Source organism: Bufo bufo, chromosome 1 (genome assembly GCF_905171765.1).
Source record: "Bufo bufo chromosome 1, aBufBuf1.1, whole genome shotgun sequence".
NCBI classification, from domain to species: Eukaryota; Metazoa; Chordata; class Amphibia; order Anura; family Bufonidae; genus Bufo; species Bufo bufo.
Genome location: NC_053389.1, coordinates 411033681 through 411051946, shown reverse-complemented (window position 1 = coordinate 411051946; position 18266 = coordinate 411033681).

Sequence of the window (18266 nt, the reverse complement as noted above, 5' to 3'; positions counted from 1 at the left end):
TAGCTTAGCAGGTGTTCTCCAGGGGATTAAATCCTCTGCCCTCCAAGCTGATAACTATACAGGTACTAAGGTGTTGCCATGGTAGACAGAAAAACTGTGTTTGCTAAAAGTTGACCAAATGACATTTGATAACAAGCTTCCCATTTTTTCAAGACACTCTAATTGAGAAAGTGTGTTACATTGTACTGTAAACACTAACATGCAAGTCAAGCATAGTATATCTGGCCCACTAATGAGCAAATTTGACAATTTTGGGGGGCATTTTAAATATGCTGAAAAACAATTAGTCCCTTCTATTGTTTTACATTTAGCAATACAGTTATACAGTATTTGTGTTAATACTAGAGATGAGCAAATTTTTAAAAAAATTGAATTGGACGGTTCGCCAATTTTTTTTAAAAAAATGTGGTTCGATCCGAATTTATTTGTGGTGAATCGTGTTAAAAAACTGCTATTTCCTGGCTGCAGAGAGCCTTTATAGTGATGTAGAACACTGTGCCTTGCAATAACACACATAGGGAGTCTGCTGTGGTAGTGAAACAATACTGTTAGTCAGTATGACATGCAGATGACAGGTGTCACTCTTAGAATCACTGCACACTTCACTTATTTGGGAAGTTACGTGGCCAAAACTGACCAAATAACTCAAGTGTGAACTCAGCCTTACAGGTCAATGTTAGCATCAAGAAAAAGCGCACTCCTTTTACACAGTCGTCAACTGATTCCACGTAGATATCTACAGAACCTGTTCTATTAAATGCTTATACAAATAAAGCCCCCCCAGACAGAGTGGAGAGGGTGTCAGCAGTAAGTTTGTGTTGACATCACTGATTATTTTGCCCTTCCTCTGATCTGTCAGAACAATGACTCCAAAAAACGGATCCTGTCTGTGGAGCATCCGCCTTCACTCGGTCATTATTTGGTTAGTAATCCATCAGTATTGCTAAAGCCAAAAAAATAGCAGAGGATCTAAAACAGAGATGACATTTCAATGGAATATTTGTATGTCTTCTACCAAATCATAATTAAATTCTGATGCAAAATAGGGACCATGTCATGCAGGCCTTACAGCTGTTACATAGACAAGATCCGTTGTGTGTCTCATTTTTCCTTCCTTCTGACAGATCAGAAGAAGGGTCAAATAAATGAAGATGTCAGACAGGCCAAAAGGCAAATTAGTGGCCTAGTCATGAAGTTGGGAGGGTAGGAACAGCATGAGAAGTCCAAAGGGTGGACCTATGAAATAGTGGTGAAGTGAAAGCAGCATGAGGAGGAGGCCACAGAGAGGCACAATGACAGTGTAAAGGTGGCAGCAGCAGCTTCAGGAGGTCACAGAGTGGCATAATGACTGAGTGTGGAGGTGGCAGCAGCAGCATCATCAAGAGGCGGCCACAGAGTGGCACAATGACAGTATAGAGGTGGTGGCAGCATCAGGAGGCCACAGAGTGGCACAATGACAGTATAGAGCTGGTGGCAGTATCAGGAGGCCACAGAGTGGCACAATGACAGAGTGTGGATGTGTCGGCAGCAGCAGCATCAGGAGGAGCCCACAGGTTGTCACAATGACAGTGTGGAGGTGGCAGCAGCATCAGGAGGCCACAGAGTGGCACAATGATAGAGTGTGGAGAAGGCAGCAGCATCATCAGGAGGAGGCCATAGGGTGGCACAATGAGGGTGTGGAGGTGGCAGCAGTATCACGAGGCAACAGAGTGGCACATGACAAAGTGTGGAGGTAACAGCAGCAGCAGTAGCATCAGGAGGAGACCACATGGTTGCACAATGACAGAGTGTGGAGGTGGCAGGAGCATCATCAGAAGGCCAAAGAGTGGCACAATGAAAGAGTGTGAAGGTAGTGGCAGCAGCATCAGGAGGAGGCCTGAGGGTGGCACAATGACAGTGTGGACGTGGCAGCAGCAGCATGAGAAGACCACAGAGTAGCACAATGGCAGAGTGTGGAGGTGGCAGCCGCATCATCAGGAGGCCTCAGGTGGCATAATTACAGAGGTGGCGGGAGCAGTAGCATCAGGAGGAGGCCACAGGGTAAAACAATGACAGTGTGGAGGTGGCAGCAGCATCAGGAGGCTACAGAGTGGCAAGGTGTCATAGTGTTGAGGTAACAGCAGCATCAGGAGACCACAGAGTGGCAAGGTGACAATTAGTGGTGGTGGCAGCAGCATCAGTAGACCATAGAGTGGCAAGGTGACATAGTGTGGAGGTGGCAGCATCAGAAGACCACAGAGTGGCAAGGTGACATAGTGTGGGGATGGCAGCAGCATCAGGAGACCACAGAGTGACCCGGTGACAAAGTGGGGAGGTGGCAATACCAGTACAAGCTGAAGATTATGGGTGAAAGAAGGATTACTTGGCATCAGATGTGTGGCATAAGGGGGGTAGCAGCATCAGAATATTAGCTGAGGCAGGTAGCCAGAAGAAACCAGTTTCTTTTGTCAAAATGTTTTTGTGGCACCATGGATGATCTAGTCTGATGCATCAGGCATTGGTGGGTGGAAATCCCGGCTGATACATACCTAATTCATCTTGACAAAGGTCAGTATCTCCACATTTTGGGTGGACAGGCGAGTTCTTATTGGGGTAAGTATGGCCCCGCTGCACTAAACACCTGCTCTGATGCCACACTACTGGCCGGGCAGGACAGATTTTCCAGGGCAAACTCTGCTAGTTGCAGCCACAAATCCAGTTTGGCTACTCAGTAGTTCAGCAATGTCCATCTTCACTGTGGGGTGGCAGGGTGCTGTCCAAGTATGCCACCACCTGCTGCTTCAGGTCTAGCAGCTGCTGCTGCTGGTGAGTAGTTTCTTCACTATGTGGGTGAAGAAAGCTGTTCATCAGAGACTCTAGACTCAAGTTGCTGCTGATGGAGCTGGAACTGCTTCCCGCCCCACCCTGCCAAAGAAGCTTTGGCAGAGTAACCAAAGCCTGTATCCAAAGGATGGACGATGGCGCAGATAGCCAGTGACTAACTGTCTACATAGAAGCTCTCTAAAGTAGTTCAGATTGTCCTCCATCTCAGCGGGTGTAACAAAGGTCCCAATTTTGGACTGGTAGCGAAGGTCCAACAAAGTGGAGAGCCTGAAGTCACCCCTCTGCGAAATGGTGACAATTCGGCTGTTACTACGCAAGCGAGCATACATCGGGCCATTTGTGCAAGTGTCTCAAAGGGACTCCTTGCCTTTATCCCCACTGCATACTGCCACAGTGTGTCTGGGTCCTCTGCCTCATCTTCCTCATCGCCCTGTAGCTCTTCTGGCTGCTCCTACTCCTCCTCTCCTGTTACCTTTGTAGAAAAACCACCCACCTCGCTACCCATTGCTTGTTCTCCAATGTCCTCCTTCTACTTCATTTCAGCCTACACAGGGCTCATGTGGCTGTGAGTAGAGATGTCGCGAACATAAAATTTTCCGTTCGCGATCGGCGAACGCGAATTTCTGCAAATGTTCGCGAACGGGCGAACCGCCATAGACTTCAATAGGCAGGCAAATTTTAAAACCCACAGGGACTCTTTCTAGCCACAGTAGTGATGGAAAAGTTGTTTCAAGGGGACTAACACCTGGACTGTGGCATGCCGGAGGGGGATCCATGGCAAAACTCCCATGGAAAATTACATAGTTGATGCAGAGTTGGATTTTAATCCATAAAGGGCATAAATCACCTAACAATCCAATTTTTTTTTGAACAACGTGGTTTAAAACATCCAGTGTGTGTATACGATCAGGTATGATGTTGTATCGATCAGGTAGTGTAAGGGTTACGCCCGCTTCACAGACATTGAATAGACCAAACTCCCCTTTTAATGCACCGCAAACAACCGCAAACAGTCCATTTGCCCAACCGCAAACTCACCATTTGTACAAGGTTGGATACCAAGCTAGCCATGTCCCTTTGATGTCATTGAAGGTTTCTTCCTCCACCCAGCCACGTACAACACCAAGGGTCACGGAAAGGTGAATTGAATTGATTTTTCGAACAGGGAGATGGTTAAAAAAACGCTGGCTCCCTCCCCTTTGTTTGAATTTACGCCACGGTCACTGCGTCTGCGCCGTGCAATTTACTGTCACACCCGATATGAGTGGTATTTTCTGTAGTTCTCTCTTCTCATCAGTTTAATCCCTGTTACGTCCCCAATCTGGGGTCCATTTATTAAATTGATTTTTCGAACGGGGAGATGGTTAAAAAAAAGCTGTCTCCCTCCCCTTTGTTTGAATTTACGCCACGGTCACTGCGTCTGCGCCGTGGAATTTACTGTCACACCCGATATGAGTGGTATTTTATGTAGTTCTCTCTTCTCATCAGTTTAATCCCTGTTACGTCCCCAATCTGGGGTCCATTTATTAAATAGATTTTTCGAACGGGAAGATGGTTTAAAAAAAGCTGGCTCCCTCCCCTTTGTTTGAATTTACGCCACGGTCACTGCATCTGCGTCGTGCAATTTAATGTCACACTTGATATGAGTGCTATTTTCTGTAGTACTATTCTCATCAGTTTAATCCCTGTTACGTCCCATATCAGGGTGGGATTGCCTTTTGTGAAAAAAAATTTAGGCCGGGTACCTTCGACTGCCTTCACAGTGACAGACCAAACTCTGATACACCAAACTGAATTGATTTTAGGAACCGGGAGATGGAAAAAGCAGCTTGGTCGGTCCTCTTACTCCCAAGTTGGGGCACTGCGCGTGCACGGAGCAATGTGCTGTGACACCCTATATGAGTGGTGTCTTAACTAGTACTATTCCTATCAGTTTAATCCCTGTTACGTCCCCTATCCGGGGACATGTGTCAAATTGATTAACCATTGTCGAATTAACGAACCATTACGACATCCTGGAATAATTTAGTTCTGAGCTCTGTACTTGCTTTGTATTGGAATTGATGGGGATTTTTTAAATTGTCTGCATTATTTCTAATAAACTATTAAGAGACTTTATTATGATTTTTTTATTTTATGTATTAAAAACCCACCCATACATCTTAAAAAATAAAAAAAATAAAATGTAAGTTTTTTCTATGAAAAATTATCCAGCCGATCGCTTTTGGTCTGATCATAATGAAGCAACGGCCTTATCATCTGGGGTGTGGCAACATTGCCAACACACTCAGAGGTGATGAACGCTTCATTGTGATACGCAAGCCCTTTCACCACAACAAGGTAACGATCACGAAGGGGAATTGACACTTGTATGTGCCTTTTTGTTTTGTTTTGTTTTTGCAGCCACAGTGCAGCACCAGAGGCCAGAAAAATTAGGCATGTACACATGCCTGAAAAATAATGTTATTGTTGCAGCCGCTGTTGTAGCAGCGGCCGGAAAAATTGATGTTTTCAAGGCAGAAAGGTGACTAAAACATTGCGGCTTGAACCCTATTTGGTGGCGGAGAATTCACGAAAGTCATCCGGTATGCAGACATTAAATACAGCAGCGTGGGGACCATTTTGAGGCCAAGGCATGTCATCAGGCCTTGTGTTAGTCAAACGTATCCCCCACTGTCAGTCCCTTCGGGATCCATGCCTCATTCATCTTAATGAATGTGAGGTAATCAACACTTTTTTGACCGAGGCGACTTCTTTTGTCAGTGACAATGCCTCCTGCTGCACTGAAGGTCCTTTCTGACAGGACACTTGAAGCGGGGCAGGCCAGAAGTTCTATCGCAAACTGGGATATCTCAGGCCACAGGTCAAGCCTGCACACCCAGTAGTCAAGGGGTTCATCGCTCCTCAGAGTGTCGATATCTGCAGTTAAGGCGAGGTAGTGTGCTACCTGTCAGTCGAGTCGTTCTCTAAGGCTGGATCCCGAAGGACAGTGGCGATGTGTAGGACTGAAAAAGCTCTGCATGTCCTCCATCAACAACACATCTGTAAAGCGTCCTGTCCTTGCCGCCGTGGTCGTAGGAGGATTACTTTCACCTCTTCCCCTGTTAGATTCCCGTTGTGCTGTGACATCCCCCTTATAAGCTGTGTAAAGCATATTTTTTAGTTTTGTTTTGAACTGCTGCATCCTTTCTGACTTGCGGTAATTCGGTAACATTTTAGCCACTTTCTGCTTATACCGGGGGTCTAGTAGCGTTGCCAACCAGTACAGGTCGTTCTCCTTCATCCTTTTTATACAAGGGTCCCTCAACAGACATGACAGCATGAAAGACCCCATTTGCACAAGGTTGGATGCCGAGCTACTCATTTCCCGTTCCTCGTCCTCACTGATGTCATTGACGATCTGTTCTTCACCCCAGCCACGTACAACACCACGGGTCCCAGATAGGTGACAACAACGAGCACCCTGGGATGCCTGCTCTGGTTGGTGTTCCTCCTCCTCAAAGCCACATTCCTCCTCTGACTCCTCTTCCTCCTACTCCTCTTGCAGCGTTGCTGCAGGTCCGGCAAGCGATGATGACAAGGCTGTTTCTGGTGGTGATGGTGACCACAACTCTTCCTCTTCCTCTACACGCTCATCTACAGCCTGATTCAGCACTATTTGCAGGGCACGCTCCAGGAAGAAAACAATTGGGATGAGGTCGCTGATGGTGCCTTCGGTGCGACTGACTAGGTTTGTCACCTCCTCAAAAGGACGCATGAGCCTACAGGCATTGCGCATGAGCGTCCAGTAACGTGGCAAAAAAATTCCCAGCTCTGCAGAGGCTGTCCTAGCACCCCGGTCATACAAATACTCGTTGGCAGCTTTTTCTTGTTGGAGCAGGCGGTCGAACATTAGGAGTGTTGAATTCCAACGTGTCGGGCTGTCGCAAATCAAGCGCCTGACTGGCATGTTGTTTCGGCGCTGAATGTCTGAAAAGTGCGCCATGGCCGTGTAGGAACGCCTTAAATGGCCACACACCTTCCTGGCCTGTTTGAGGACGTCCTGCAAGCCTGGGTACTTAGACACAAAGCGTTGTACGATGAGATTCAACACATGTACCATGCACGGCACATGTGACAACTTGCCCAAATTCAATGCCGCCAACAAATTGCTTACATTGTCACACACCATTTTGCCGATCTCCAGTTGGTGCGGGGTCAGCCACTGATCCACCTGTGCGTTCAGGGCGGACAGGAGTGCTGGTCCGGTGTGGCTCTCTGCTTTCAGGCAAGTCAACCCCAAGACAGCGTGACACTGTCGTATCCGGGATGTGGAATAGCCCCTGGGGAGCTGGGGGGATTCAGTTGATGTGCAGCCAGACACCGCAGCAGAAGAGGACTCAGCCGAGGAGGTTATGGAAGAGGATGGAGTAGGAGGAGTAGAGGAGGTGGCAGTAGGCCTGCCTGCAAGACGTGGCGGTGTCACCAACTCCGCTGCAGAGCCACGCATTCCATGCTTGTCAGCCGTCAGCAGGTTGACCCAAATTAATGTGCAGTGTAGGTGATATACCTGCCCTGACCGTGCTTTGCAGACCAGGTATCAGTGGTCAGAAGGACCCTTGCCCCAACACTGTATGCCAGAGATGCCATGACTTCCTTTTCAATCACTGAGTAGAGGTTTGGGATTGCCTTTTTTTTTTTTAAAAATCGTCCGGGTACCTTCCACTGTGGTGTCCCAATAGCGACAAATTTTTTGAAGGCCTCAGACTCCACCAGCTGGTATGGTGAAAGCTGGCGGGCTAAGAGTTCCGTCAAGCCAGCTGTCAGACGCCGGGCAAGGGGGTGACTCTGTGACATTGGCTTCCTACGCTCAAACATTTCCTTTACATACACCTGACTGTGGGCAGATAAGATGGAACTGCTGAAGGTGAGAGGCGGAGTGGCGGGTGGTTGAGAGGGGGCAAGGAGGACAGCAGTGGTTGACGTGGCTGAAGATGCTGGACCAGGAGGAGGATGGTGGCTTTGAGCTTGTGTGCTGCTTCTACTCGTCATCATGTGTTGATCCCATTGGCGTTTGTGATGTGCGATCATGTGCCTTCGCAAAGCAGTTGTACCTAGGTGGGTGTTGGATTTCCCACGACTCAGTTTCTTTTGGCACAGGTTGCAAATGGCATCGCTGTTGTCAGAGGCAGACACACAAAAAAATGCCACACTGCTGAGCTTTGCAATGACGGCATTCTGGTGGTGGCAACAGAATGCGTTGATTGGCGTGCTGTCTGGCTAACCCTGGGTGCCGATACATGCTGTCTGACTGTGCCACTAGCTCCTTGCGACGACCTCCCCCTGCTTCCAACTCGTCTCCTCCTTCTCTCTGCCTCCCCCTCTGAACTTTCCCCCTCTTCTTCTTCTCTTCGAGCAGGCACCCACGTGGCATCCACGGACACATCGTCATCATCAACCACTTCACTTGTATCTGACACCTCAGCAAAGGAAGCAGCAGCGGGTACAACATCATCATCATCATCATCACACTGTACGTCCATGTGTGTAATGCTGCCTGACTGAGACATATCCCTGTTATCTCCATCCTCTGGCAATAATGGTTGCGCATCACTAATTTCATCCAAATGATGTGTAAATAACTCCTCTGAGGGATCAAGTGAAGCGGCTGTGGTGGCTGTGGTGGTAGTGGTGGTGGTGGCGGCGGGCGGGAGAGTGGTAACTTGAGAGCAGGTGACCAAAGCTGAGCTGGAGGAGGATGGTGCGTCAAGGTTCTTAGCGGAAGCTGTTGAAGATTGGGTGTCCTGTGTAAGCCAGTCAACTATTTTCTCTGAATTTTTTGGGTTCAGGGTATGTGGCCTCTGAACACTGGGCATTATTCCAGGGCCAGTGGAAATCACAGCACCACGAACACGACGGCCCCTGCGGCGTGGCCTGCCTCTGCCTGTCATTTTTTATTAGATAAGTGTTACTATGCGTGCAAGGTACTGTGCCACCCTATTTAAGTGGTGGGCAGTGGGCACAGTACAGTCTGTGTGGGCCTGACACACACTGGCTTGCAACTGTGATTATATCACAGAAAAATATAAAATATAATATTTTTTTATCTGCAAGGTATTTGTGAGTGACTGACACCCTGTAACGGTATAAGTGGAGGCCTAGCCACTAGCCAGTGGCCACAATACAGTCTGTGTGGGCCTGACACACACGGGCTTGCAACTGTGATTATATCACAGAAAAATATTAATTTTTATTTATCTGCAAGGTATTTGTGAGTGAGTGACACCCTGTAACGGTATAAGTGGAGGCCTAGCCACTAGCCAGTGGCCACAATACAGTCTGTGTGGGCCTGACACACACTGGCTTGCAAATGTGATTAGATCACAGAAAAATATTAAATATAATTTTTTTTTATCTGCGAGATATTTGTGAGTGATTGACACCCTGTAATGGTATAAGTGGAGGCCTAGCCAGTGGCCACAATACAGTCTGTATGGGCCTGACACACACTGGCTTGCAAATGTGATTAGATCACAGAAAAATATTAAATATATATTTTTTTTATCTGCGAGGTATTTTCTGTCACACCCTGTATGAATGGTGTGCACACAGTACTGTCTGTGACTGAGCCTGCAGCCTCTCACACACGGGCAGGCAACTGCAATACAGGGAGTGCAGAATTATTAGGCAAGTTGTATTTTTGAGGATTAATTTTATTATTGAACAACAACCATGTTCTCAATGAACCCAAAGAACTCATTAATATCAAAGCTGAATATTTTTGGAAGTAGTCTTTAGTTTGTTTTTAGTTTTAGCTATTTTAGGGGGATATCTGTGTGTGCAGGTGACTATTACTGTGCATAATTATTAGGCAACTTAACAAAAAACAAATATATTCCCATTTCAATTATTTATTTTTACCAGTGAAACCAATATAACATCTCAACATTCACAAATATACATTTCTGACATTCAAAAACAAAACAAAAACAAATCAGTGACCAATATAGCCACCTTTCTTTGCAAGGACACTCAAAAGCCTGCCATCCATGGATTCTGTCAGTGTTTTGATCTGTTCACCATCAACATTGCGTGCAGCAGCAACCACAGCCTCCCAGACACTGTTCAGAGAGGTGTACTGTTTTCCCTCCTTGTAAATCTCACATTTGATGATGGACCACAGGTTCTCAATGGGGTTCAGATCAGGTGAACAAGGAGGCCATGTCATTAGATTTTCTTCTTTTATACCCTTTCTTGCCAGGCACGCTGTGGAGTACTTGGACGCGTGTGATGGAGCATTTGTAACGGTCGCGTATACACACACACAGGGGGGAGGGAAGTGACCACTGCGCTCCACCCTTACCCCTGGCCCTGCCTACTTGCCTCGCGAGTCCTAATGACAGGGGACAACTGGACGGCAATCCCTAACTTGGAGTAAGTGCAGGGATGACAGACAGACAAACAACAGGACGTGAACGGACCGAGTCAATACCAGGAAAGCTGCAAAGTACAAATGGAGCAAGCAGAGAATTGTCAGGAGAAGCCGGGGTCATAAATACCAGGAGAGCAGAGAAGTACAAGAGGAGTCCTAAGAGAGTAGTCAGGTGGGAGCCGAGGTCACAATACCAGGACGGATGCGCAGTACAGGAGGATCAGGCAAAAGGATGGTCAAGGAACAGGATCAGGTAAGTATTCTGCAGTCCAACAAATAGCCAGGAACCTAGAAATTAACAGGCAACCTGTAGCCAGCAGGCTGCCTGTATTTATAGTGGGGAGTGAGGGTCATGTGACGTGGCCAGCGTCACATGACCGACAGACCAACCAGTCGAGCACCGAGTGATCAGCTCGGCGCTCAAGGCAGACTTAGGAGCAAGGAGCCACCCAGCTAGTAAAGCCGCCCTGGGAATGAGGTCAAATACAGAACCTCATTCCAAAAGCTAAGCAACAGTTCTGCGGGCAATGGGGGACCGAGTGCACCTTCGGAACCCCGTGACAGTACCCCCCCTTTTACGAGGGGCCACCGGACCCAAGACTTCAGGCGATGGCTTTTCAGGGTGTTCTAAATGAAATTTACGAACAAGTCTAGGAGCATGAACCTCCCTGGCAGGTACCCAAGATCTCTCTTCAGGTCCATACCCCTTCCAGTGAATCAGGTACTGCAAGGAATTATGCACCTTCCTGACATCCACTATTTTAGACACCACATACTCGACAGCATCATTAACAAGAACTGGCGGAGGCGAGGCTTTTGATGGTACTACCGGTTCAAAATATTTTTTAAGCAGAGATTTATGGAACACATTATGAATGTGGAATGACTCAGGCAGCTCCAACCTAAAAGATACCGGGTTAATCACTTCCGTGATCTTATATGGTCCAATAAAACGAGGAGCAAATTTTTTAGAAGTTACCTTGAGAAATAGATTCTTGGAGGACAACCATACTTTATCCCCAACCTGAAAGTTTACCCCCCTTGAACGTCTCCTATCGGCCTTGAGTTTTTGAGAACATTGAGCCTTTTCTAGGTTTGATTGAACCCGGGCCCAAACTGTGCACAGTTCGGAGGAGAGTTTATCAGCTTCAGGGTTAGAGGAGGAGACGGACGACCCAGAATGAAAACGGGGATGAAAACCATGGTTACAAAAGAAAGGGGAGACCCCAGCAGAAGAATTGACACGGTTATTCAGAGCAAATTCAGCCAACGGAAGGAATTTGACCCATAATTGCTGGTCATCAGCAACATACAACCTCAGGAATTGTTCCACAGACTGATTAAGGCGTTCAGTCTGCCCGTTACTCTCAGGATGGTAGGCGGAAGAAAAAGACAACAAAATTTTACATCTTTGACAGAAGGCCCTCCAGAATTTGGACACAAACTGCACACCCCTGTCCGAAACAATATTTTCCGGGATACCATGCAATCGAACAATTTCTTTCACAAAAATAGACGCCAGAGTTTTGGCATTCGGGAGTTTAGACAGGGGAATGAAATGAACCATCTTGCTAAACCTATCCACCACTACCCACACTACAGTCTTACCCTCTGCCAGCGGTAGGTCAGTTATAAAGTCCATCGAGATATGGGACCAGGGTCTACTGGGAATGGGTAGGGGTCGTAGGTTACCAGCAGGGCGAGTCCTAGGTGTCTTGGACCTGGCACAAACCTCACAGGCTGACACATAGGACTTGACATCCCTAGTTAGAGTGGGCCACCAATAAGATCTAGAAACCAGATCCTTAGTGCCCTCAACACCCGGATGTCCACAAAAGGCAGAATCGTGACACTCACCCAACAGCTGGAGACGAAATTGTACGGGAACAAACAACTTATCTGTTGGGGTGGATACCGGTGCCAGATGTTGTTCCGACCTAATGCGAGCCGAGATATCCTGGGTAAGAGCTGCTAAGAAGATTTTTGCTGGTAGGATGGATTCAGGTGGTACCTCAGTAGGTTGAAAAGCCTGGAAGCTCCGAGATAATGCGTCCGCCTTCACATTTTTACTTCCCGGCCTGAACGTGATGGAAAAATCAAAACGAGTAAAAAACAGAGCCCATCTGGCTTGACGGGGATTCAACCTCTTAGCAGACTCGAGAAACATAAGGTTTTTATGGTCAGTGACAACAGTTACACAATGCCTCCCCCCTCCAGAAAATGCCTCCACTCCTCAAATGCCCATTTAATGGCCAGCAGCTCCCGATTCCCTATGTCGTAGTTTCTCTCCGTGGGAGAGAATTTCCTGGAGAAGAAGGCACATGGTCTCAGATTAGTGAGGCTGGCAGGACCTTGTGAAAGGACTGCTCCTGCGCCGTCCTCGGACGCATCCACCTCCACAATAAAAGGTTTCTCCTGATCAGGCTGGATCAGAATGGGAGCGCTACTGAATGCCTTTTTTAATTTTTCAAATGAAGAAATGGCCTCAGTAGACCAATTCTCCAAATCCGCCCCTTTCTTAGTAAGGTCGGTCAACGGTTTAGCAATTACGGAAAAATTCATAATAAATTTATGATAGTAATTGGCGAAACCTAAGAACCGTTGTAAGGCCTTTAAGTATGAAGGTCTTACCCATTCCTTAATTGCTAATACCTTACCAGGATCCATCTTGAAGGCGTGAGGAGTCAGAACATGCCCTAGAAACAGAATCTCCTGCACACCAAAGACACATTTCTCTTGTTTAGCGGATAGCTGATTCTCCCTCAACACCTCTAATACTTGTCTAACATGAGACACATGGGATTCGAAGTCAGGAGAGAATATCAAAATGTCGTCAAGATAGACAATAACAAATTTACCTAAGAACTCCCTAAGAATGTCATTCATGAAGTTTTGGAACACAGCTGGGGCATTGCTGAGTCCAAAAGGCATCACCTGATATTCAAAGTGTCCTACCAGAGTATTGAACGCCGTCTTCCATTCGTCTCCCTCCTTGATTCGGATTAGATTGTATGCCCCTTTCAGGTCAATTTTGGAAAACCAGGTTGCCCCCAGGACCTGGTTAAATAAATCCGGAATCAATGGGAGGGAGTATCTATTCTGGACAGTGATTTTATTTAATCTCCGGTAATCGATACATGGCCTAAGACCACCATCTTTTTTCTTGACGAAGAAAAACCCCGCCCCCATAGGAAAAACCCCGCCCCCATAGGAGAGACAGAAGGTCTAATATGCCCTTTACCAAGGCTCTCTTTAATATAATCTTCCATGGCCTTGCGTTCGGGCATAGAAAGACCCCCTCTACTAGCTCTATGGTACAATCATAAGGTCTATGGGGGGGTAGAACCTCCGGGGTTGGTGATGAGAATACATCAGAATATTCTCTAACAACAGAGGGTAAAGTATCAGACTTTACTGAGACCCCAGCCTGTACCATGGACAGGCACGAGTCACACTTAGGCCCCCATCTCACCAACTCCCCATTGGACCAATCTATAGTGGGGTTATGTAGTCGGAGCCAAGGCAACCCTAGTACTACCTCAGCAGGTAGGTTCTCCAGGACTAGAAGCGAACATCTCTCTGAGTGGCACACACCCACGGTTAGAGAAATCTCTGAGGTACATAAGCTCACCGTACCACCAATAAGAGGAGTAGCATCAATAGCCATGACATGGATAGGAGTTGGTAAGGCAAACATAGGAATACCCAATCTAACAGCATACTCAGAGTCAATAAAGCTAGCCGCTGAGCCAGAATCAATAAAGGCCTTACCCGGCCATTTATCTACTCCCAGAGAAATCGTAATGGGTACCGAAAGCTTACATTTAGAAAATTCAGGGTGTACCTGGTCTTTAGGTTGCCTTGCCTTAGGAGACTTGACAGAGAGGACCTTCTTAGGACACTGGTTGATCCAATGGTCAGAATCTCCACAGTAAAAGCATTCTCCACGTCTGCGGCGAAGATTCCCTCGGGTCATGCCAACCTGCATGGGTTCCTCGGTGGAGACCTCAGCATTGTCTCTGGGATAGGCCTCTGGCTGGACCACCATCTGGGAAGAGAACTGTTGTTCCTGTTGTCTCTCTCTAACCCGTCGGTCAAGTCGGACAACAAGGGTCATCATCTCCTCTAAGGTCTCTGGAAGTTGATAACTGACCAGAAGATCCTTTAATTTATCAGACAGACCTGACCTGAACTGACTCTTCAGGGCTGGTTCATTCCATCCTGAGGGGACACACCACCTTCTGAATTGGGTGCAATAATCCTCCGCTGGTAAATTGCCCTGAACCAGTGCCTTTAGAGCCGTCTCGGCTACTAGAGCCCTGTCTGGTTCATCATAGAGGGTACCTAGGGCCTGAAAGAACCCCTCCACAGAATATAAACAACTGGCGCCAGCAGGTAAAGAGAACGCCCAGTCCTGGGGATCACCCTGTAATCGGGAAATGATAATGCCCACGCGTTGACTCTCGGGGCCAGAGGACACTGGGCGCAAACGGAAGTAAAGTTTGCAACTCTCCTTAAAAGAGAGAAACTTCTTCCGGTCTCCAGAAAAGGTTTCTGGGAGCTTAATCTGGGGCTCAAAATGCGGACTGGAGGCCTGAGGAGTGGAAGAGCCTTGCCCTAACTCAAAAGAGCTGAGTTTTTCCCCTAACTCCTGCACCATCTGCGTCAGATTAGAGACATAGTCAGTCAGGGTCACCAGAGGATTCATAATACAGTGGTTATTGGGCCTGTTAATCTGTAACGGTCGCGTATACACACACACAGGGGGGAGGGAAGTGACCACTGCGCTCCACCCTTACCCCTGGCCCTGCCTACTTGCCTCGCGAGTCCTAATGACAGGGGACAACTTGACGGCAATCCCTAACTTGGAGTAAGTGCAGGGATGACAGACAGACAAACAACAGGACGTGAACGGACCGAGTCAATACCAGGAAAGCTGCAAAGTACAAATGGAGCAAGCAGAGAATTGTCAGGAGAAGCCGGGGTCATAAATACCAGGAGAGCAGAGAAGTACAAGAGGAGTCCTAAGAGAGTAGTCAGGTGGGAGCCGAGGTCACAATACCAGGACGGATGCGCAGTACAGGAGGATCAGGCAAAAGGATGGTCAAGGAACAGGATCAGGTAAGTATTCTGCAGTCCAACAAATAGCCAGGAACCTAGAAATTAACAGGCAACCTGTAGCCAGCAGGCTGCCTGTATTTATAGTGGGGAGTGAGGGTCATGTGACGTGGCCAGCGTCACATGACCGACAGACCAACCAGTCGAGCACCGAGTGATCAGCTCGGCGCTCAAGGCAGACTTAGGAGCAAGGAGCCACCCAGTTAGTAAAGCCGCCCTGGGAATGAGGTCAAACACAGAACCTCATTCCAAAAGCTAAGCAACAGTTCTGCGGGCAATGGGGGACCGAGTGCACCTTCGGAACCCCGTGACAGCATTGTCCTGCATGAAAATCATGTTTTTCTTGAAGGATGCAGACTTCTTCCTGTACCACTGCTTGAAGAAGGTGTCTTCCAGAAACTGGCAGTAGGACTGGGAGTTAAGCTTGACTCCATCCTCAACCCGAAAAGGCCCCACAAGCTCATCTTTGATGATACCAGCCCAAACCAGTACTCCACCTCCACTTGCTGGCGTCTGAGTCGGACTGGAGCTCTGTGCCCTTTACCAATCCAGCCACGAACCCATCCATCTGGCCCATCAAGACTCACTCTCATTTCATCAGTCCATAAAACCTTAGAAAAATCAGTCTTGAGATATTTCTTGGCCCAGTCTTGACGTTTCAGCTTGTGTGTCTTGTTCAGTGGTGGTCGTCTTTCAGCCTTTCTTACCTTGGCCATGTCTCTGAGTATTGCACACCTTGTGCTTTTGGGCACTCCAGTGATGTTGCAGCTCTGAAATATGGCCAAACTGGTGGCAAGTGGCATCTTGGCAGCTGCACGCTTGACTTTTCTCAGTTCATGGGCAGTTATTTTGCGCCTTGGTTTTTCCACACGCTTGTTGCGACCCTGTTGACTATTTTGAATGAAACGCTTGATTGTTCGATGATCACGCTTCAGAAGCTTTGCAATTTTAAGAGTGATGCATCCCTCTGCAAGATATCTCACTATTTTTGACTTTTCTGAGCCTATCAAGTCCTTCTTTTGACCCATTTTGCCAAAGGAAAGGAAGTTGCCTAATAATTATGCACACCTAATATAGGGTGTTGATGTCATTAGACCACACCCCTTCTCATTACAGAGATGCACATCACCTAATATGCTTAATTGGTAGTAGGTAGGGATGAGCGAACCCGAACTGTATAGTTCGGGTTCGTACCGAATTTTGAGGTGTCCGTGACACGGACCCGAACCCGAACATTTTCGTAAAAGTCCGGGTTCGGGTTCGGTGTTCGGCTCTTTCTTGGCGCTTTTTGAAAGGCTGCAAAGCAGCCAATCAACAAGCGTCATACTACTTGCCCCAAGAGGCCATCACAGCCATGCCTACTATTGGCATGGCTGTGATTGGCCAGTGCAGCAAGTGACCCAGCCTCTATTTAAGCTGGAGTCACGTAGCGCCGCACGTCACTCTGCTATGATCAGTATAGGGAGAGGTTGCAGCTGCGACGTTAGGGCGAGATTAGGCAGATTAACTCCTCCAAAAGACTTCATTCTGTGATCGATCTGCAGATGTGGATCATTGAAGTGCTATTATTGACTTGCTCACTTTTTTGAGGCTGCCCAGAGCGTTTTTAGATCACTTTTTTTCTGGGGTGATCGGCGGCCATTTTGTGACTTGTGGTGCGCCAGCACAAGCTATCACCAAGTGTATTTAACCATCGATAGTGTGGTTATTTTGTGCTATATCCTACATCAGCTGCAGGCTGAGCCTGTGTCACCGAAGTGCATTTAACCATCAACAGTTTGGTTATTTTTTGGCCATATACTACATCAGCTGCAGGCTGAGCCTGTGTCACCGAAGTGGATTTAACCATCGACAGTCTGATTATTTTTTGGCCATATACTACATCTGCTGCAGGCTGAGCCTGTGTCACCCAAGTGCATTTAACCATCAACAGTGTGGTTATTTTTTGGCCATATATTACATCAGGGGCAAGTTGAGCCTGTCACCCAGCGCCTAAAAAATAGACCTGACATTTCTATTCAACCAAATCTGTACTGTTTTAGCTGGTCAAGTTATTTGTAGTGACCGTAAAAGCACACTTTTTTTTCTGGGTTGAAAAACCATTCCCAAATTTGCCATTCTCAAAATAACTAGTTTCTGGTATTTGAGGCCTACTTGAAATCTATCCCAAACAGAATATCTTACATTGAAGCTAGTGATAGTGTCATCCAGAAAAACCTAAGACACACGCTAGCGTGCTGATAGAAATCTGATTCTGTGATTAAACCTATACCTGTCACACAGCGCAAAAAAAAACAGGCCTCACATCTCTATTTAACCAAATCTCTACTGTTTTAGCTAGTCAAGTTATTTGTAGTGACCGTAAAAGCACACTTTTTTTCTGGGTTGAAAAACCATTCCCAAATTTGCCATTCTCAAAATAACTAGTTTCTGGTATTTGAGGCCTACTTGAAATCTATCCCAAAAAGAATATCTTACTTTGAAGCTAGTGATAGTGTCATTCAGAAAAACCTAAGACACACGCTAGCGTGCTGATAGAAATCTGATTCTGTGATTAAACCTATACCTGTCACACAGCGCAAAAAAAAAACAGGCCTCACATCTCTATTTAAACAAATCTCTACTGTTTTAGCTGGTCAAGTTATTTGTGGTGACCGTAAAAGCACACTTTTTTTTCTGGGTTAAAAAACTATTCCCAAATTTGCCTTTCTCAAAATAACTAGTTTCTGGTATTTGAGGCCTACTTGAAATCTATCCCAAACAGAATATCTTACATTGAAGCTAGTGATAGTGTCATTCAGAAAAACCTAAGACACACGCTAGCGTGCTGATAGAAATCTGATTCTGTGATTAAACCTATACCTGTCACACAGCGCAAAAAAAAACAGGCCTCACATCTCTATTTAACCAAATC